At 39.1% G+C, this 23326-nt stretch overlaps 1 protein-coding gene across 35 annotated transcripts in view; it reads right to left on the bottom strand.

Moving 5' to 3' along the window:
- SOX6 (SRY-box transcription factor 6) overlaps positions 1-23326 on the bottom strand; it is a 473353-nt gene that overhangs the window by 326825 nt on the left and 123202 nt on the right. For 3 of the 35 annotated variants that reach the window (XM_075065123.1, XM_032799219.2, XM_075065143.1), the window contains exon 1: positions 8464-8593. The exons of 26 other annotated variants lie outside the window; for them this stretch is intronic. The gene's annotated coding sequence lies outside the window, so the exon portion shown is untranslated. Of the gene's footprint in view, positions 1-7965; positions 8436-8463; positions 8595-23326 lie in introns of those variants that run through there. 6 more of the 35 variants (XM_075065136.1, XM_075065132.1, XM_032799228.2 and 3 more) reach the window with 5 other exon arrangements.

Genomic DNA, 23326 nt, shown 5'->3' with positions numbered 1-23326 from the left:
TCTTTGGTTATATACAACAGGACTGTCCTGAAATCTTGTGCCTTGTATCAATCTGCTATCTAGCCAGGACATCTACATGCATATACAAATAGATGTACAGTAGATGTACATATATGTATATATATACACACATAATTATAGTTGTATACACACACCCCTATATAGACATATACACAGATGGACTCCTAATAGATGGAAAGATAGACAGACATCCTATAAAAAAGACACTAAATCCTGTGAAGGGAAAACACTAAATTGCTAACCAGGAGTGGCGGTTTCAGTTGCCATAAATGATAGCGGCACTTGAGGCATTCATAATCAGGCTGCATTACATACATTACATTATATGCCAATACTTCTTTAAATGAAGCTGGTTGTCACTGTGTATGCTCATATTACAAATGTATACATATACATACACATGCATCATCACTGATCTACTGCTGATCAGCTGATCTACTGTCATACAGTCTTTAGATCCGAACATCTGAGGCCTATTGGCAAGGCAACTTCAGAGGAGTAGTGGGCCTTTGAGTCTAAAAAAACCTTCCCACGGTTGTTCTGTCAGAAACCCAGTCTATTAACCTTGAGCCACAGTGTAAAGTTCCTAGGTGAAATCTTGGCTCTATGTAACTCAGTGGCAAAACTCCCATTGACTTCAATAAGACCCATCTATGTATCTACACAGGCTTTTTCAGGAGAATGTGTTGATGAATTATACCCAGGGGCGGCTCCAGGCACCAACACACCAAGCATGTGCCTGGGGCCGCAAATCACAGGGGACGCTCTGCCGGTCACCGCGAGGGCGGCAGGCAGGTTGCCTTCGGCGACGTGCTTATGGAGGGTCTGCTGGTCCCGCGGCTTCTGCGGACCTCCTGCAGGCGTGCTGCCCAATCCGCGGGACCGGGGACCTCCCGCAGGCAAGCCACCGAAGGCACTCTGCCTGCCGTGCTTGGGGAGGCAAAACATCTAGAGCAGCCCCTGATTATACCTTAAATCTCCTACATCCTGATCTTGCAAAATATTGCGTGGGGGTAGATTTTGTACCCACAGAGATCTCTTTGCAGGATCAGGACCTTGACTTACAAATTCCCCAGAGCAGGAATCCTGCCCTACTTTATGTCTATATACCCAATCTAAAATGCCATGTAAATTTATAGAGTTATATAAATGATTTTAATAAAAATAAATATTAATATTTCTGCCAATAGCTTATTATGAGGTTGAGTCTCTCTAGATTTGGCTGACATTAGTCAATGCATTTTGTACCGTTTTAATAATTTATGATGATATGCCCAGAGATATGGGCACATTTTAAAAAAAAAAATCTAAAAATAAACAAACAATTGCTACACTGCTGGCGGTGCAATCTTCATTTGCATGAGTTAAATGAGGATACCACTACAGATAAAGTAGAACTACAGTAAGGAGGAGAAGTTATGTTTAATTAGTGCAGATAAAAATCTTACAAAAATGCAAGAGAGTATAATATCCTTCTGTCTGTGTATGTTCATATGCCTATGGAAATGCGTAGGTAGTTTTGTTTCTAACAGTCACACATCCCTGGGGCCAGTACATTAAAAAGTGTCATAATTTGCCAGTTAAGGTATTTTGGTTGCATCCTTAAAAGGTCAACGGCATTATAGTGTGGACATCATTTAGGAAAAAGCTCAAGAAATAATTTTCTGGCACCAAAATTCTTTTCTAATTTGTTCCCCAAAACCTTTTTATTTTTTACTAAAATGGCTAAAATTAAGTTTTACGAACCTCCACAAAAGACATTGTCACTGACGCTTCTGATTAAAAAGGCACTAGTCCTCATTCCCTCCTTGCTTGTGAGTTAGAGAGCACCAGTAAATTCCAGACATTGCTCACAGTAACACGGATGCATATTTCTCAGAGTTATACTGGTGTATAGCAAAGTAATCGCCAATGAAGTCCAGGGATTTATTTCAGTGGAACACAAAGTAGAATCTGACCTCAAAAGTATATCCTCCCTGAAACCATGAATTGCTATTATTGTTCATTATGATTGATACAACAGTGTTATTAACGATTATTGTTATTATCAATGATTTTATTGACTTCTGCATCAAGTCCAAGACTCAGTATTTGTTTTAATATAGGAAATCTACGCAAGAATATACTAAATACCTAGATCTGAATCCTGACAAATGAAGGAGGCTTATTATTGGTTACTTATAAAACAGAGACTCTCTTCCTAAGCAGAACTTAAAATGAAACGAAACAATGTTTCTCTCCTTTAGCGTTTTATTTGATCTTTATATTAAATAACACTGTAGATATTCACCCTTTCTTGTCAACTGTTGGGAATGAGCTACATCCACCTTAATTGAATTGGCCTCATTAGCACTGATCCCACACTTGGTAAGGCAACTCCCATCTTTTCATGTGCTATATATTTATACTTGCTTACTGTATTTTCCACTCCATGCATCTGATGAAGTGGGTTATAGCCCACAAAAACTTATGCCCAAATAAATGTGTTAGTCTCTAAGGTGCCACAAGGACTCCTCGTTTTTTTACAGTAGATTAGTAATCAGTCTTAGCAGACAGCTGTTATGGAGTCACCAATAGCTACTTCATGCTGCCTCAAAACTGTGGTAGCTGTAATGTGATGATAGCCTTAAGTGGACTATAACTGATGAGAAAAGGGAGAAGAAAAAACAAAAACAATCAGCAACTTTCTATAAAACCACTTTACAAAGAAAAACATATGGGCCATTGAAGAGTCATAAATACGATAGATTCAGCATGAACATTGAGATGCCATTTCAATTACCGCTACAAATGCTAAGAGCCTAATTCAGTAAAGATAGAGCTACCCATGAGCAACTTATATATAGCCCAAATTTTTCACATTAAAATTGTGATGCTCCCTCATTTTAAAATTATTATATTATATATATATACATACACACATATATATACACACACACACAAACATATATATACACATATATATTTAAGTAAGTAGGAAAGAAGAACATGACTTGTCTAAGTGGGAATAGTTCTATGTTTGGAACTAAGTGTGGTCACGAGGTAAAGCTCCTTTTTGAAATAATGGTTACAGGCAATACCTATAACTTGCTTGTAGCATTTCTCACTAAGGTTTAAGTAGATGACTTTCACTCAATAGTGGAAGGCAGCAGAAACGTGTGTGTCTGTGGTCCAGCGGTAAATATGGAGCCAGAAATTCAATCCTACCCCCAGGTCATAAAGAACTAGCACAACCATTCAAAAACTGCTATTGCACCCCATGCTCTTCAGCAGCCTCAGTTTCCCTCCCCTCTAATGGAGTGTGGCTGGGGACTCTACGCTGCCACAGGTCCATTAGCAGCTCTTCGTCTACCCTCAAACACCCATTGTGCTCCTATCTCACAGAACTATTTGGTATAGAAGACTCATCTATAGACTCTACTGGTGGGTTCCTATATGCCTACATGAGTGGGATTAGAGCAAGTATTTCTAACCCAAGGTCAACCTTTTTTGTCTGAAGATGCCATAATAATGTAATAGTTATGCAAACACCAATTCCTAGTTCCTTTTGAAGAAAGATTACAGTAGGCACCATCAGATTCTTCCCCAGAGATGACGAAAAATACAGTATCACCCATATGCTATAGACTGCATGATCATTCTGTTCAGACAACAGAAGATATTTTTTCTTAATTTTACCATTCCATGGATGTTAGGCAACATCATGCTTTAGTACCACAGAACTGCATAATGACTGTCAAAAATTATGCATATCTGATTGCTCCATAACTTAGCCACTGAAAGTACAATTCCTTCAAGGAACAAGAGCAACGTTTCATAAGGTATGTCTTTTATTAAAGGATATGCTGGGTATAACCAAGAACACATGCAGCCTTCTAATAGTCTTGATGAGAAAAACTAATGAAAATAGTTTCCTATGACAGCACCTAATCTGTTTAGTTTTTCATGATGGCTCACTCTTTGCAACAATTTAAAATAAAATCTTTTTCTATATTGCAATAAAAACCATTGTCCTAGCTCCTAATCAAACATCCTAAAAGCTTTTCTTTCTACAGCATTAGAGAAACACATACCAAGTTTTTTTTCTTAAAGGACGCTTAAAGTTAGGCTCTGAGGTCCATATTTAGACACCTAAATAAGTGGCCTTATTTTCAGAAATGTTGAACACTGAGAACCTCTTACTGAAGTGAAAGCCCACAAGTTATTAGACTTGATGCAGTAGGAGATGAGACTAGCCAATCATAATTGTCCCATATGACCCTGAAAAGAGAGAGAGAGAGAGAGAGAGATCACCCCCACATACTGGTCTGTACCCTTCACTCTTGGACTCTGAAGAGGTACACATGTGCCAAATCACATTTGCAAAGGGATGCACTGTATTCTCCTTCTTTCACTTGTTACACAACATTGAAATTCTTTAAATCAGTATCAGTCATGACCTCTCTAAGCTGCTGATGTTCTAAAGGGACTTGATAAAAGCGTGGAGATAGTTCTTCAAGATCTTATGGTAATACAGGGGCTTGAAACATTGCTGAGCTCCTGCTGCACAATATTCATCTACTTGTGTAAGTAAGAGTTTCCCCTCATTGTGTGAATAACTGACCTTGGACACTGTAACTAGAATATGAACTCTTCAACTATGTAGCCTTACACTGAATCTTATAAAATACTTTGCCTATCCATACAACCTCACGGCGTTCTTGATGAACTGAAACATTCTCTCCTTCCACTCATGCCATCACTGAGAAGATATATTCCAAAGAACTTAAGGGGCAGACTCAATGTTTCCCTTAGCCATTTAAAAAATAGAAATCCAACCAAATTCTCAAGAACCTCCTTGTTTTCTCTCTGTAGATAACCCCTGCAGGCTTAGTCTCTTCCTATGTATTCACAGAGTGCAGAGAGAAACATATACATCCATGTTCCACTCTGCCACCTCACTGTCCCAACCCAAACAACTTTAGTCAAGATGTTTTTACCACATGCCACAACACTAAAACACTAAAGTGGGACACTCAACATTCAAATCTTATAATAATGTCCACCTGGGCCCTGGGTCCAAGACTTATACAGAATACCCTGAGCAAGAATCTGCAGTACTTGTCAAACTCAGCTACTAACCCATTTTGAAACAGTCAGGAATCTACAAATTCACTTTTACCAAGAAAGGAAATGGAATGATTGTACCTTCCATAAAAATCCTCCTGCCAAAATTCTGGCTCGATTTCAGTCAAGTTAGCTCCGCTAAGTCAGGGAACCATTCTTATCAGTCTGCTCCAGACTTTTGTCAAAGTTGTTCTGTAGACAACTAGGAAGCTTAAATTGGCATAACAGGGAAGATCACGTCAACTGTGGGGCTGTGATCAAGTCACTGGTTAGAGCATGCCTTCAGGTGGTTATACTATGTGTTCTCTACAAGTTTGATAAAAGTCTTTAAAATGAGCATTAAATGGGTTCTCTGCTTGATGTTTCTGGTTTCCATTTTACATCCTTTATTTAAGCATACTATTTTTATTTGAGCTACAGTTAATTTACACTGGTTTGGAGCTGGGGGGGGGGCTGTTTTTGTTTTTTAAGTTCTCACCCCTTTCTCGTCAGTTCTGGCTTCTTAAAAGATACAGCTAATGTTTGATTTATTAAGTTTCAGCCAATAAGCTGAAATTTGTAATAGGTGTTAAATAGACTACTGATATCAAGCTTGCCAACTCTACCAGTTTAGCCAGTATAATACCAGACTTCAGTAATACATATCTATAAGAAAATAAGAAATTAGAGCCTGAAAACAGACTTTGGAATCCATTTAATCTAATCAGTTAATATACTATAAAATTCCATAAATACTATACTTTATTCCTTCCAGATAAGTGTGTACCTCGTTTTGTTTTTTATAAACATAGCTACAGCTTCTACCCCAATGAGGGCATTCCACAAATTTGTTCCCTTGTCATTTTGACTAAACTTTGATTTTGCCTGCTATTTCCTTGTTTATAAGTCTAGCTTTTCCAGTCCTGAACGAGTCCCTCCTTTTGAGAAGTAGTTCAAAGAGCTTATCTGATTTGACCCTTGCTATCTCCTTTAATTTCTGGAAAACTTCAGTTCTATCTCCTCTGAATCTACTTCTTTTTTCCTCTCAGTGTTTTCCCAGCCTTTCTATAGGTATATCATTCCTACATGTATATATCATCCCTATATAGTAATTTATCTCATCTGTGCCCTTAACGTGCTCTTTATATCTTAACAAGATCATGGTGCTCAAACTTAGGCATGGTGACCTCTTTGTGGCCTAATAACACTCTTAAAGAGCACTAAGATAACTTCTTGGGATTGTTTTGTTTGTTTTTCTTATGAAGTCAGATTGTTCAGTGTACTTTGACTGCAGTCATTTGTTGGACTGATGACTTCCATTACTAGCAGCAGCAAGAGCTGGGGATCTTAATTGGTGCTAATGAGATGAATCCCCCTTTTAAAAAAAAATCTGACCATCTTCTGTTAACTGTCTCCTTGCCTGGTAGGCCAAAGACATATAGTCATAAACAATGTGTCTTGCCAAACAAATTCAGCCTCTCTCTTCCACTTTCCCAACTGTCCGTTCTGCTCTTCTCTTCAATTTTCCTTTGCCTGGGGCCTTATCATAATCCAGTTCTTAAAATTCAAAGAGAAACTAGAAGGAGCATCCAACCTGGTGCTGATGATGAGCCTCTCTTCCCTTCCCCTTTGTACGACTCAAGAAATATTAGTATGTATAATAACTAAATCCTCAGATGGTATATGCGCTCAGATTTGGATTAGTATGTGTTTTTAACTGCATTTTGATTCTCCTATTTAAACAGTCCCTTTGGTACAGCCTTCCACCTATTCTATGGAAACAAAATAAACAGTTGGTGATGGTAAATTCTTTTCCACTAACACAGACACTAACATAGTAAAATATAGTTATTTAACACAGTTCTATTAACAAAACCAAAATATTTTAAAGCTTATGTTAAATCCATTTATGTAATGAAAAGTGCACCATTTAATGATGTGAGGCAATATCATTAAATATACAGACTTACCCTGAATTTCAGAACTGCTAGAGCGTTATTACTCCAACCATTTTATGCACCTCTGAGATAATAAACTGTAAACTGCAGACTATGTTGAAAAGGTAAGTTCATTCACCTATGTCTAGCAAGTAATTTCAAGAGCATACAGTCCACATAACAAGGACATAGGAAATTGTAAATTTCCACTACAACACAGAGAAATCAGTCTTAGGTGAAATTACATAGAGATTATTCCATCTAAACATTTTCCATATGCTCACCTCCTCCCATCCTGCACACACTTTGTAACCCCACCAATGTTTATAAATTAACATGAATTAATTCAAAATGGTTTACAAAAAAACAAATACATGCATCAATACTACATGAACACTTGGGCCAAGAAAACATCAGGACTGGTAAAGAGTTGTCTGCAACATATACATTTGCATAAAGCCATACAGTCTGTAAGCAGAAACATTATATTCAGAATCACATGGGACTTCTAACAACCCAGAACTTTCTCACCTAAAGAGAAATTATATAATCCTTTTCCTGGCAATTACGTAGGATTCTTTAGTATGTATCACACTAAAGCTTGTTTAGATTTTGCAATCACTTCTCGTTCTTAACCACAATCCAATCACAAATTTCTAAGATATTTCACTATTAAATACAATGGATCTATTAACTATTAACTATTAAATAACTATTAACTATTAAATAGTTCTTCTTACCAATGTTAAAAGCACCATTTTAATTTATTTCATTCATTTTGGAATGTGGAAGATCAGTATATGCAGATTCATATGCTGGCAGTATAAATGATTCCACAAAGATTCCCTTTAAAATTAGATAGTCTTACGGTGAAAAACAAAAAGGAAAAGCCTTAATCTCTTTGAAAAGATGTCTTGCTTACCTGACTCTGCCATACCACACCGACAGGCTGAACAATATTATCAGCTCTTCAAGTACTAATTCTTGCTAACTGGAAGGATATTTTCTCTCTTGCTGGATTAATAATCAACTTTCCAGATAGTTCATTTGTAATTCTCTGCTGGTTAACCCTTTGCATTGCTCCCATTCTACACTAAACAGTCTATCTGCTTTCCAGTCCATTTTAATGAGAAAATAACAAAATAAAATGATGGTACATACGTGAAACTACGATAAAATAAAAAAGAAGAAGCTGATTTGGAAATTTGAGGGCAGGTATTTAATAAACTAAATACATACAACATTCAAAATGCTTTCAGACTAAAACATCCTTTATAAAAGTTTCAATTTTTAAAGGTCTCTAAACCCCTTAAATTTAATAGTCTGAAAAGACAACTGCATTTGGATAAACCACACTATCAACAAATCGAATGCTGTCAAGTCCAATGGCTCATACTACATCACGTTCCCATGAACTTACCACTTTGCCTCTCATCTTCAGTGTATATGCGAGTGTGACACATGCCTGCTATGCTTGGAAAATAACATTTTTTATTACTGAATAGTTAGCTGAGAAATTATCACAATTATCAGTTTGTGCAAGGCCGTCCATCTGTGTTGTCAGAAAGCAAGAGCAAGAGTGGTTGGGAGCAGAGAGGAGATAAGAAAGGCTCAGAATAGCTAAAAAGAGGAGTTTAAATAAGGTCAGAACAGCTTAAGATGAGAACCCTAGTAATTACAGGGAAGTTTGTTTTTCAAAGATAATAAATAGCTAATTAAAAAAATTGTTATCGATCTCACAGCTCTATGATGAAGCAAATGAAAATTACTCAGATATGGTTGTGTTAATGGGGATATGGGGCCCCATATGAAAAGGTGGGTGAAAACCTTAAAATCCCAACCTGAAATCACTAATCTTTGTTTTAGAGAAGCAAGATGCCCCTTAGCATATGCTTTGGTCATGGTGAGGGTGGAGGGGGTGTGGTGGCAGAAAGAAAATAATTTCTCAGATGACAGAAGCATCATGTTGCAAAAGCAGAGAAATAAGAACGTGAAAAGCAGTACTCCTACATTCCCTCTTCTGTCTAAAAAGCAACTGTCTTTGGTTTTAGGAAGCACTGGGCAAAATCCAAGAGATTACAGCCTTTTCACTAACAGAATGCTTTCTCTGTAAAAATGCGCCATAGCTGTTTTATTAAATAGCACTGAAGTACTTTTGTTTTCCCCACAGACAAAGGGGCAGAACCTCCTAAAGTTATGGCATAGCACAAAAGAGACTTTTATCTCCCTCTGCACAAAAGCAGTCCTTTATTAGGATCCCTGTAGCAAATTTATTTTTTTTACAGGATTGTAGGTCTCTCTGCAGCGGTACCTAATACTGTTTGCAATAAACGTTCTATGATATGTGCTGTAGAATTTATGATAAAATGTTGTAAAGTGTTGAAGCAAATTTCTTTCATATTTATAGTTAATTTTATTCAGTGTGTGTTTGAAGGAAAACCTTTTAAGAACACCAATAATGTGAGAAAGCTACAACAACTAAATTTATTGTTAAGTAGCACATCACTGGTACTCCTGGGGGTTTCTCTTCATGGGAAGAAAACTTAAACAACATTTTTTAACACATTGGAGTGCTTCCCAGAGATGTGATGGCCTACAGAGGCAGTGCAGTACAAAACATATTGGAATAGTAGGTCAGTAAACAAGCTTTTTCAGAGGATGAATACAAATAAAAATAACTTTGTTTAATAAAGACAAATTATAGATATCCTTTGTTCTGTAAGAGGTACATTAGCCCTCTCTCCTGTTTCACCTGACTCAACTGGAGGTATTTGTTCCATCATCTGACTGAGTGGTTGGCTAGAAATAATAGGACAAAACAATCTACTATTGTTACATGAGACAACAACCTTTCATGTCCTTGAAGCTCACCATGATCTTTCATCCTTCCTATTCCCCAACGGTCTCTCATAACAACTAAAACGACACTCAGGCTGAATTCCAGATTGTCATAAAAAGTGCCCTGGCCTTTCAAAACAAAACCAATTTTTACACCAAGGTGGGGGAGAAACACAAGTCCATTGTTCCAGCACAGATGGAAGTTAGAGTTACTAGGGCAACAGCTCTAATCCTCCTTTTTACCACCTTTTTCACATCATTGGCCTATCAAGTGTGCTACCTTTTAACTCATAAGCTCAAAAGCTGGTAGTCTAACTGGCTGCCCTAATTAGCTACAATTTTCACAGTACAGACAACATGATGAGCTAATCGAAATTTGCAAAATAATGACGTACCTCCAGCAAATATTCCTCCTCCTGAGGCCCAGTCTTAGAATAACAATAATGAGACCATTATTAGAGGAGGGCATTAAAATGCTGCACTGCTGCTAAACAGAGAACTTAATTGTTCTGGTCTTGTCCATTGAATCAACAACCTATTGTTGTGGACTTGAAAAATAAAGGACTGGAGAATGGGTGCCATAATGATTGGTCTGTGCTGCCATACCAGCACTCTGAGAATTGTTTTCCTTTTGAAACTCTTGATGGACTAGTAGTTTTGTTTAAAAGTAATATAAAAGGCAATTGTCTGGATAAAAAGTCCTATTTATTGAAATCTTTAGAAGGAGTTGCATGGATTTGTTTGTGATCCCCGAGATAAAAACACAGGGACCATAATAATACTATTTGTAAAGGCCTGCTACTGCTGCCTACAGTAACACTAGATAGCACAGTCTTGTCTAGCTGCTGCAAGAGGAAGGAAGGCATTTCCTTAGTAGACAGTAAGAATGACAAAAGGTCAAATACTGGGCAGATCCAACTAATCTGTAAATGAGAAAATATTTTATTAAACAAAATAGCAATTAGGGTTTCTGGTTTTAGGTTTAAACTAATAAATCTACACAGAAATCATGTGTAGCTCAAGTTTTTTTAAAAAAATAACTATTGCAAATAACCAACTTCAGCTATTCTGAATTTGTTTCAACTCCTCTGTTGAGTGATGTCCCAAAGTTTGTGATTAGGAAGTCAAATAATATGTCTAGAGATGTAGGCAACTGAAAAGTGCTATTGGCAATTTACAGTTTTTCCTGTGTTTAAAGAGAGAGCATTCTTTGAAGTGAAAATTGTAACTGAAAGGAAAAGTTTGTTAAAAAATCTTAGGTATTTTTTTGGTTTTAATTCTGCTTTTTAACTGATAAAACTCAAGTATGCAGTTTGAAAATATCTTAACTTGTATAAAATAAACACTGAGTTTCAGAGGAGAAAACAATAAAACCAGAAACCCTAGTTTTAATCCATCAAAACATTTGGCAAAATACATTGTTCTTAGTTCCATCAGTATAAAATGACAATAAGCCCATGGGTTAGTCCAGATTTATGCTGGTAGAAATGAAATCAGGATCAGGTCCCACCATTTTTTTTTCTATTTTTAAGGAAATCTCTACGTATATATGGATCAGAAATAAGATAATACAAGAGTGCATATTGAGACTCTAAAGTTAATTCAAACAAGAAGAAACAGAAGTTAGCCCCCAAAGTGCTCCCATGGGTATTTTTGACATTGATTTCAGTGGCAGCATATTCAGATCTTCACTTACTCTATTATAATCAACATTTTGTCGCCAATGTTAAAAAAAAAAAAAAAGAAAAAGTTAGAAGTTAAAGGTTAACTCACACTACATTTTTAACAGTACCCAGACAGATTTACATGCTGTAAAGGTGTCTTGCATGTAGTATCACAGTCCATATTTTCTCTAAAGTCAGGGGCTTTTCTTTTGCAAATTGAAAAAATGCATAATATAAAGAAGTATTAAATTGTAAATAAGACCTCTTGCTTCATTCAATCCATGCCTTGCTTCATTTATCTTCATCTTGTTAGGCTAACTTAATTAACAATCTCAGTGTTGCACACTTTCTCTTTTCATTACATCAAATAATGGCCTGGATGTGGGAGGAAGCCCTCACCACAGGGATCTTGAAACACTACCTTGAGGAAGAGTTTCTTACATATGTATTGCTTTAGCAATATTAACTAGATAGATGTATTAATCTTACAACATTTATTAAATGGGCTCTTCACTGCTTTAAAAGAATTATGCTTCAAATTCCTTTAAAAAAAATATTTCAGAAGCCTTTAATATCCATTAAAAAAACCAAACAGGCACCATAAATTCATAACTAGTTTACTCAATGCTTTATTTAATATAAAAAAGCAATTGCACTTGGTACAAACAGTTTGTACCCAATTATGTATACCACCCAAAACATAATAATGTGTCAAATTACTCAACCAAAGCTGTCATACCATTTGCCTGTGAATGTTCTATATATAATTAATTGGATGATTGGAATGATTTCATTGGCGAATCTGGTTATTTTAATACTGTAAGAGGGAGCACTGTGTTAAACTATACAATAAGTCTTCCTGGTTTAACCTACAATATTATGGCATCTGGAGCTATGCAAATGGACAAAACAGTAAAGCCTTTTTTAATCTTACCCTGATCAACCAGCCCTCTTTCTCCTAGTGTTTCTTATTTAATTAAAACAGACACTGACAGAAGGACATGGATTAGGACTGTAATGATGCATTTACTTAGATTAATCGGAGGCTCCTCTTGGAGTAATGGCTTAAACAAAGAACAAAAGGAAATTGTTATGAAACGGCCTTTTATCCCAGGCAAAGGTCACATTATGAGGTTTTTAATTTTGTCAGCCTCTGTTACACTGGGCCTTGCTACTGGAACGAGATTTTTTTTTCTCCCCAGTGCCAGTTATTATAACACAGCCATTAAAGCTGCAAATTAAAATGTCTGATTTTAAAAAAGGTTGCTTAGCTTCGGAAGCCTCTAATTAGCATGTTGTGCATTGTAGTGAAGGAAAGAACCCTAAAATGCTAATGACCTGCTGCCAGGTGACCGTACTGTTGCGCAAAATTAAAAGAATCCTTTCAAGTAATAATATTAATACTCAGCTCTTATGAATTATCCAACCTCAGGTCTGCTCTGCACTACATGTGCTTAAAGAAACAATGTGCATCCAGCCAAAGATCTGAGTTCCACAGACAACACAACAGTGTTCCATATGAAAACTGGAGAGAAGTGTTTATCCACCGAGACATTATAAGGGGAGGGCAAAGCAGGGAAAGTCACCAGAAGCCAAGTGAAACTGGGGACAGCACAGGGAAAAGAAAGGAATGGGAAATTCTCAGCCACGTACAAGGAAGATATTCCAGAGACAACTTCTCTTGAACTCATGAGCTAGCAAACAGGCAGTTGTGTGAGTTTTCTGAGAGTTTGTTTGTCGTGCTTGCTTCCTTGTTGTGTGCCTGCTTGACTGAAGTTTTAGTGTGGTCTATCTGAGGGGACTGTGTGCTGAGCCACCTACTAGGCACAATTGAGAGCTTCTTAACAAAGCTCTAGCCTACCATTCTTTGATCCTTAATCCCTTTAGGATCCCTTGATGAGGGGGCAGGGCTGACTAAAGGAGATCAAGGGTTAAAAAAGCCAGCTTGTAACTGACCAGAAGAGCTAGTAACCAGGAGCAGAAAACAGGAGAGTTTTGCAAAGATATTACAAGAGGGAGTGTGCGAGCAAGATACACCTAATAAACGTTTTCTAAACATAGGCCAATAAAGACCCATGCAAAAAAACAAAAAACAAAAACAAAAAAAAAACACAATCCACAAAGAACAAACAAACAAAACCCTACCCTGCAAGAGTAAAATTAATGCAGGCAGAAGTTCAGCAGCAGAGTGGGGGCTATCCAGTTTATTGCACTAAATGCAGCTTCTATGATTACTTGCCTTGTAGGCAAGTGGCATGTCTGTGCATTTTGTGCAAGCAGCTCATAAGGTGACCAGATAGTCAGTGTAAAAAATCAGGACAGGAGGTAGAGAGTAATAGGTGCCTATATAAGAAAAAGCACCCAAAATCTGGACTGTCCCTATAAAGATCAGGACATCTCATAGACTCATAGGACCCTCGTAGGTCAGAGAGGACCCAATATGATGCATCTAGTTCCTGACCCTGCATCAAAGCAGGCACAAGACCCTAACCATCCACTTTTATAGACAACGCCCTAACACATACTGAGTTATTGAGAGTCCTCAAATTGTGGTTTGAAAGAACCCAAGCTGCAGAGAACACCAGCAAGCGATCCATGCCCCACTCTGCGAGGAAGGCGAAAACCTCAGGGCCCCTGCCAATCCACCCTGGAGGAAAATTCCTCCAACCCCAAATATCGCGATCAAGCTAAAACCTGAGCATGTGGGCAAGACTCACCAGCCAGACTCAGGAAGGAATTCTCTGCAGTAACTCAGATCCCATCCATCCAACATCCCTCTCATCAGCAACATTGAGCAGACATATCTCTGATAATACCAAGATCAGTGCCCAAATTAAACGTATCCCATCATATCATCCCTCCATATATACTTATCGAAGCTTCAAGTCTTAAAGCCAAATAAGGTCCTTTGCCGCGCACTACTTCCTCGGAAGGCCTGTTCCCAGAACTTCACTCCCTAATGTTAGAAAACCTTTACGTCATTTCAGAAGTCTAAGACTGTCCGTAAACTCAATTTGTACCCAGTTTCCTTGTGCCTACATTAGTACTAAGCTTAATAATCTCTCTCTCCCTAACGGTTAATCCCTGATAATATTTATGATAGAAGACAAGCATCATCCCTCGCAGCCTTCTTTGGCGGGCTAAACAAGCCAAGCTCTTTGAGTCTCCTTTCATAAGGCAGGTTTTCCATTCCTCGGATCATCCTAGTAGCCCGTCTCTGAATCTGTTCCAGTTTGAATTCATCCTTCTTAAACATGGGACACCAGAACTGCACACAATATTCCAGGTGGGGTCTCACCAGCGCCTTATATAACGGAACTAACACCTCCTTATCCTTGCTGGAAATACCTCGCCTGATGCACCCTAAAACCACATTTGCTTTTTTAACGGCCATATCGCATTGGCGGCTCATAGACATCCTGCTATCAACCAATACCCCAAGGTCCTTCTCCTCTCTGTTGCTTCCAACTGATGTGTCCCCACTGTATATCTAAAATTCTTATTATTAATCCCTAAGTGCATGACCTTGCACTTTTCACTATTATATTTCATCCTATTACTATTACTCCAGCTCTTGAGACCAGTGTGGCTGAGCTGCACGAGGTAAGGGAGATAGAAATATACATAGACAAGACTTTCTGGAACAAGTAGAGCACTCCCACCTGCAGTCTGTCAGCCTCTACACTGTTGAGGAGGAGGAAAGTCTCGAGGAGGGAGAACATCAAGCTGGAGCAGATGGAAACAATCCCGTAGTTGGGATTCTCCTTCCAGAAGATGTATAGTATCCTCTCGCACAGAGTATACCCCTCCAGGTGAGGGAACCTCAGTTATTAGGAAAAGACAGGTAATGGTAATGTGGGATTTGATTATTAGAAATACTGATAGTTGGGTTTATCACTGGGAGAACTGCATGGTGAATTACCTGCTGCATGCGAAGACTGTGGACCTTTCAAGACATCTAGATAGATGCAGTGCTGATGGTCATGGTACATGTAGGCACAGGCAAAGGTATCAGAGAGGTCCTGAAGGCCAAATTTAGGCTGCTAAGGAAGAGATTAAAGTCCAGGAGCTCCATGGCAGCATTCTTTGAAATGCTTCTAGTTCTACATGCCGGGCCAGGAAGACAGGCAGAACTTCAGGGTCTCAGTGCATGGATGAGTCGATGGCGTTTAAAGGAAGGATTTAGGTTTACTAGGAACTGGAGAACCTTTAGAGAAAGGAAGAGCCTGTACAGGAAGCATGGGCTCCAACTAAACCAAAACAGAACCAGACTGCTGGTAAGCAAAATTAAACAGGTCAGAGGATTTTTTAAACGATGGGCTAGAGAAAAATACAATAGGTACAGAGAAGCACACAGTTTGGACAGACACATCTCTTGGGGGAAGATTTATTAAAGAAGATACTCTATATCCTAGTAAAAAGGAGAGGATAGAAAGTAATAAAGTATAGATAGGAATGAAGAGAAACACTCAAACAAAACAGAGGCCCATTCAATTACATCACATGAAGGCAAACAACTAAATATTGACAAATTTTATAAGTACTTGTATACAAATACAAAAGTCTAAATGCTAAAATGGGTAAATTTGAATGCCTGGCATTAAATAAGGATATTGATATAAGAGGTATTGAAGAACTTGGTTGAACTATTATAATCAGTGGGACACAGTAATATTGAGGTACATAATGTATAGGAATCACTGAGTAAGTCGTGCTGGTGGAGGAGTGGCACTTGATGTGAAAGAAGGGCATACAATCAAATATAGTAAAAATCTTAAATGAATCAAAGAGAATCTCTATGGCTAAAAACTCAATGCTTGAATAATAAGAGTACAACAGTAGGAATATACTCCTATGGATAGTAATGGTGATTGTGAAATGCTCAGGGAGACTAGAGAGGCTACAAAAAACAGAAAACTGAACCGTAATGGGAATTACAACTATCTCCGTATTGACTGGAAACTTGCCCCTCAGGATGGGATGCAGAAATAAAACTTCTAGACACCATTAATGATGGCTTCTTGGAGCAGCAAGTCCTAGAACCCACAATTCTTGGTTTAGTCCTAAATGGCACACAGAATTTGGTCCAAGAGCTGAATATAGCTGAACCACTTGGTAACAGTGACCATAATGTAATTAAATGCAACATCACTGGGGGAGGTGGGGGAAAGAGAATACCAAAGAAACCTACCACAGTAGCATTTAGCTTCAAAAAGGGGAATGTCACAAAAATGAGGAGGCTAGTTAAACAGAAATTAAAAGGAACAGTCACAAGGCAATGGCTACAAGCTGCATGGAAACTTTTCAAAATAGAGGGTCAAACTATACATACACCCCAGGAAAAAAAAAATAGTAAAAGGACTAAAAAATGCCACCATAGCTAAAAGAGAAGAGTAAAAGAGACAGTTCTAGTTATCCACATTTCAAAAAACATATTTTAGAATTGGAAAAGGTACTGAGAAGGGCAACAAAAAATGATTAAGGGTATGGAACAGCTTCCATATAAGGAAAGATTAAAAAGACTGGAACTGCTCAGCTTGGGAAAGAGATGACCAAGGGGCTACAAAATCATGAATGGAATGGAGATAAAGTATTATATACCCCCATCTATAACAGCAGAAGCAGGGGTGACCTAATTAAATTAATAGTCAGCAGGTTTAAAACAAATACAAGGAAGTACTTCTTCACACAACGCACAGTCAACCTGTAGAACTTGTTACGAGTTGTGAAGGTCAAAAGTATAACTGGGTTCAAAAAAAGAACTGGAGAAGTTTGTGGAGGATGGATCCATCAATGGCTACTAGCCAAGATTGTCAAAGATGCAACCCCATGTTCTGAGTGTCCTTAAACCTCTGACTGCTAGAAGTTGGGATTGGACAACAGGGGATGGATCCCTTGATAAATTCCTCTATTCTGTTCACTCTGTCTGAAGCATCTGGCACCAACCACTGTCAAAAGGCAGGATATTGGGCTAGACAGGCCATTGGTCTGAATAAATATGGTCATTCTTACAATATAAATATTCTAAACTTCAACTCCAGTCAGGGTCTAGAGAGTCCTGTTTATAGGCTTTGTTCACCTGGAGTCAAGACTGCATCCAAAAAGATCCCAAGATCCAAGTACAGGTACATTTTGTCACTGTATAATCAGCCCTTTTATTTACAATTTAGCATAAGGATCGGCATCTTAATACCAGAAGACTCAACCAGTGTTGACAAGTCTCACAATTTTATTGCGAGTCTTGTCAAATTTTCTTAAAGCTCCAGCTCCAGGAAATATTTAAATAAGTGAGAATCTCAGTGGTTTTGGTTTTTTCTAATAGCTCTCACAGTTGCAGAGAAAAGTTTGAAAATGTGACCCAAGTGTACCCTAAAGACTCAAAAACAAGAAAAAAAGAACATGATTTTTAATGTTATGATCTTTATACCAATCTAATGATTCATTGGGACCCATTCATGATTTTGAATGTTTGGGATTAGCAATATTTCTCACCTCACATAGAAAACAGAAAAAAGAAAAATAGCTAATTATACAGTGACAAAACATATCTAAACTTAAGGACATTTTCATTTCATTTACAAAAACCTTAAAGGAGTGCAGAGCTTGGATCAAATCCAAGCCTCATCTGCTGCACAGAGACATCAGCAACTGGGTTCCACAACTGCAAACATATCCATAAATTCTCAGTTCCTCTCTACTGTGTTTCTAAAGTGATAAACAGGGAAACAACTCCTCACCAGAAATAGAATTTATGGTTCTGGCATACAGAACAGGGTACGATATACAAGGGAAGACCATTGCACTAGACAGTGTGACCATAGTTGATAGCATTACATCAGGCAACATGTAGTGAAGTTCCCAGATCTGGCATAATCCTGCGTGTCAACAAATCTTTGGGGGGGTCCCTCAGGTAGGGCCAGGCAGGCTCACAGGGAGCACCCCTTCAATGTCAATGGAGAATTTGAATGTACAGTGTGCTGTGGCGGTCTTATCTATCCTGGCAACATGGTCAAAAAGCATGCAACACCACTTTTGAACATGAGCAATTGAGAGAAGGCCAGATCTCTACAAGATTGTGACATTTCTCACAAAGTCAAACCTCTTTGTGGTAAGGATTTGGCGCTGATAGCGCATATGGAATGTCTCTAGCCACTTCAAGTCTGCCTGTAAGAGGATCCAGGTTTCTGACCCATATAGCAATATAAGTAGTACATAGGTTTGATAGATCAGGAAGGCTACAGCACAAAGACATTTTCTGCATCCCAAATGAGACGTAGATTTATGCAGGAGGCAGACCTATTGGTCAAAGAATGTCCAGTTTCCTGCAACTGTTTGAACTCTGCTTGCAGCCTAGATAGATGAAATCAACATCCTCCGCAGTACTTGACCCATCTGCACTTGGGTTCTGGTGGCCCAGCCTCAAGGTTCTGGACCTTGGTCATCTGCCATGAGATGTTCAGCCCCATAGTGGAATGGGGTTTTGAAGACTCTGGAGGAGCAGCTTGAAATTCTCTCAATTCTCCATAAGCAAGGCAGCATCATTAGTTGATGAATTCTTCTTGATCAACTTTGATTCCATCATATGGAGCAGTAAGTCCTAACACCCAGGTCGCAGCTTGAGAGAACAGTGCTGGAGTGAGAATGCATTCCTGTCTCATACCTGAGGTTGCACAGAAATGTGGCAAAAGCCATGAACCAACATACACTCTCTCACACACCAGATTTAGTAGAACATCTGGAAAGCCAACTCCATTCACCGTGAACCAAAGCAAAAGCTGCTTTGAAGTCAAAATATACCATGTGAAGTGGGCACATAGATTCTTGGTGCAGCTCAGCAAGAAGCCAGATAGTAAGGAAAGCATCCATAGTCCACTACCCAACAATGAAACCTGATTGCTGTGGACAATGATGTCTGCTATGTCTGCTAAGGAGTGAAGATCTTTCCAGGGAGTTATAAGACTGGCCTGTATATGTCACACTTAGTGTGAGATCCTTTGCTCTTATACAGGGACACTATGATATTGTCTTTCCATTCTACTGGTACTTTGCTTGATGCCCATACATTTAAGAACAGTTGATGCTATCCAATGCTCACAGGTTCCAAGGCATTTTTAGCAGCTTGGGCAGAATAATATCACATCCAGCAGCACGTGCATTCTGCAACTTTTAGATAGCCTTTCATACTTCTTCAAGTTACGAAGAATCAATATTTGTCCCTGGTTCTGCAGCTGTGTGGTTTGCCAAGTCACAGAGCTTTGGACAGTCTTCAGCAGGTGTATGGTTCAACACACTTTCATAATGTGTTTTCCATCTGTCCAGGACCGTGTCCACCAATGGGCAGTTAGAGCCATCTGATTTTGTGATGGAGATGTTAAAAGTTTGTTTATAGCTGCCACCCAGGTGATGCAGATTGTTTACTTTTGGCTTTCTTCTGCTTCATCATCCAGGAAGTTGTAGATCTCTTGGTCACATTATGTCACAGGCTGGAAAATCCCTTTCAGCTGTTTATGTTCTTGCACATCTCACTGCTTACATGCTTCTGCTCCCCCCGCCTCCAATATATCAATTATAATGATATAATGGAAAGTGGAAAATCTCTGACGTCTCACAGATAGTGGCAGAAAGGGTCCTCTCCAAGAGAACAACAGCCAGGGTGACTTCTGCATGGCCCCAAACTGTGTCCCTTGCTGACAACGTTGAAGTGGTGCTGTCAGCCAGGCAACCTAGATGGAGCCCACTGGCCAAAGAACTTTCCACAACCATCAAGAGGAAGAGGAAATAGTGTCCCAATGATTCCCCATCCCCAACACAATACAGGGATTGTGGGCCTACTGCTCCTTCAAGCAGAGCTGCATAGGCATTACAACATCCCCTGAAGGTGACAGTGAGTGGAAAGAGAACCTGAGGATCTGATTATGGCAGCACGGGGCTGGATGTCAGCTCATTTGCATGAGTTTCCCATCCTCCAAGCAGTTCTGCATCACCATGCTGCCAAGTGCAAGCAGATTCCATTCCATCCCCTTTAGCACCCTGGGCCTGACCATCCCCAAGGTTCAATCAGCCTGGCATGTAAGCCAGATTAGGTGACAGTAGCGGTATATCTACATACTGTTTTAAAACCCACAGAACCACGTCTCAGAGTCTACTGACTCGGGCTCGCACTATGAGGCTCGGGCTGGGGGTCAATTTATGAATTTGTCAGGGTGACAGATTTTAAAACTAAAATCTAAAAAACTAGATGAATTCATAAATTGACCCCCTTTCATGTTTACATCAGGCTCTGAATACCTCCCTCCCTCCAGGCTTCAAAGCCCAAGGCCCAGCCCAAGCCTGAATGTCTATACAATTGGTTTTTGGGCCATAGAACAAGCTCCGTGAGCCTGAGTCTGTAGACCTGGGCTCTGAGACTTGCAGCTGCAGGTTTTAAAAATGCAGTGTATATATAGACCCTACGAGGTACTGCACCTCTCAGTGCTGTGTAACACAGGGATTTTGAAGTTCAAATGAACCCCCAAAACCTTCTGTTATGTTCCAAACCGTAAACTGGCTATATCTGAAACCCCAAGCCATGTGAGTCAAGAGTTTGGATTTCTGTATTTTAGTAAGTAGGGGTAAGATTCTGTCCTCCCATGCTAATTCGGAATAGTACCTTACGCAGTCAATAGTCTCAGTAGTCTCACTATGGGTAGGAGTGTCACAGTCTGGCCCTGAAGGAATATTTACATAGCTACATGTAAGTAAGTCACTGTACACCTAATGAAAAACAGAACTTGAGAAAAGTGATATTTGGCCTCCCCTTGCGAAATTCTCATTGTGTCCATTTGCAATTCTGCACACAGCATGTGAAGGATCGAGCCCTAATATAGCACATTTTAAAGACACTGCGTAATGTCTGCATTTTTATTATATATGTATTTATAAGCACAATGCACATACATTGGGCTAGATTGGCCTCCAGAAGGTATATTTGTTGCTTATTGTTGAAGTACATGCCATTGCCTTTTTAGTGAATGAGGCAAAATTTGCATCAGCCTCCTACACACAGTATGAGTATGTGTTTTAAGATCAGAGCTGCTTAGATAATAAATTATCTGCATCATTTAACAGCTACTGGATAGAAGGCTATCCAGGTAAAATCTTAATCCACACACCATTAGAACAATCAGTTCCTGCGTGGCTACAGTACTTGGTGTCCTGTGGCTTCTACTGAATATCTGTATATTACATTAGTACTATATTAGCATACATAGCAGAGAAGCAGCAATTTAAGACTTCAGCATAGCAATCTGGCTGTTCAAGCTGGCACAGCAGCAGTTAGTAGCATGGCACATTGGAAACACTAGCTAAGCAGTTGTGTAGAATCAGGAATCATGCTGGTGTGGTGAAGGACAAGCCACTGAATGGGATCTGGTACATTAACAGCTCAATTGTGCCATTAGGGTGCAGCTCTGAGTAAGTATGGTGCAGAGTCACGCTGGCCTACGGAGCTCTGGTGACTAGTACAAAGGGAAAATGGGGGGCACAGGTTCACCTTCTTCCTACGCTCCTTTGAACACACAGTCCTTGCCCACTCACAGAAGGTCCAGTCACCATCTAGCCCTAAATATTGCACGTTGGACCAATCAATTAAATTGGAGTATAAAAACAGATATACAATGCTAGCAAAAAGTAATAAAAGATCACAAAGATACATCAGGGAACAAGGAGATTAAGAGGTTCCCCCTGCAAAGCTACCATTCTTATAGCTCAAAAGAAAACACAGAAAAAAGCTTTCAAAATTATAGTTGCAGTTTTAGGATTTATAAAACTGTTCTTCCATGGATACTAATTGAAACCAAATGTACATTCAGGGCCAAATCATGTTGTCAATGGAATTTCTTCCATGAAAATTTAAGCAGGAGAAGGGGAGAAATAGGCTCCTTTTAAAATATGCATTTATGCAAATACAGTGTCCACAGATTTTTCAGGATGCCTCTCCTCAGTCAGTGTGCCCCAACCATAAGATTTGTGTCAGCGTCCAGTAGTTTCAGAATGGGAAGCAGTGCCCCTATATTTATCACTGCAATATCGGCATACTTCACAATCGTTATTGAATTTATTCTCAACCCTATAAGGTATGGAAATATTATCAACATCCCTTATATCACAGATGGGGAATTGAGGCACAAAGAGATTAAATCATTTGTCCAATGTCACACAGGAAGCTCGTATGGTACTGGAGACTGTGCCTTCATGTCTGAGATTTCCAGAGAGAGTCTGGATAGGCCACGTGGAAGCTCTTGCTGTTATGCACAGCCAAGAGGAACAGGCCACAGAATAAAGCAGAGGTCTTGCAAGCATCTTAAGCAGTGAGTGATCACTGAACACCACAGCACAGAAACTGAACTTAAACCACCACAAACCCATCCTTCCTTTCTGTAAGATGTCCACAGCTGGGAGAGCACTGGTAAGTACCCCCCCACAAAAAAACCCAAAACAAACCACAGTTGCTTGCACCCCAGCAGTTCAACTCTTTTCAACAGAAATGGCCATTAACCAGATAGTTCCAGAATGGACAAGAATATCCATTTTATTTCTTACAACACAAATTAATTAACTGCATTAACTACTACTACACAGTCACTATCGCATGAGCCTCCATCTTCCCAAGCTATAAATCAGGAGTAGTGCTGTTCTATGGACCCTAATATAGCCAGAAAGCTTCACTGGCCAATTCTACTGCTTTGCCGTACCTCATCCCCATCCTTTCTGAACAGCCTTGTGTATCCCACATCCCTGCTC

This window comes from Chelonoidis abingdonii, chromosome 4, assembly GCF_003597395.2.
Source record: "Chelonoidis abingdonii isolate Lonesome George chromosome 4, CheloAbing_2.0, whole genome shotgun sequence".
Lineage (NCBI taxonomy): Eukaryota > Metazoa > Chordata > Testudines > Testudinidae > Chelonoidis > Chelonoidis abingdonii.
Note: the sequence above shows the minus strand (reverse complement) of the source record. Positions and strands in the feature narration are given on the sequence as shown.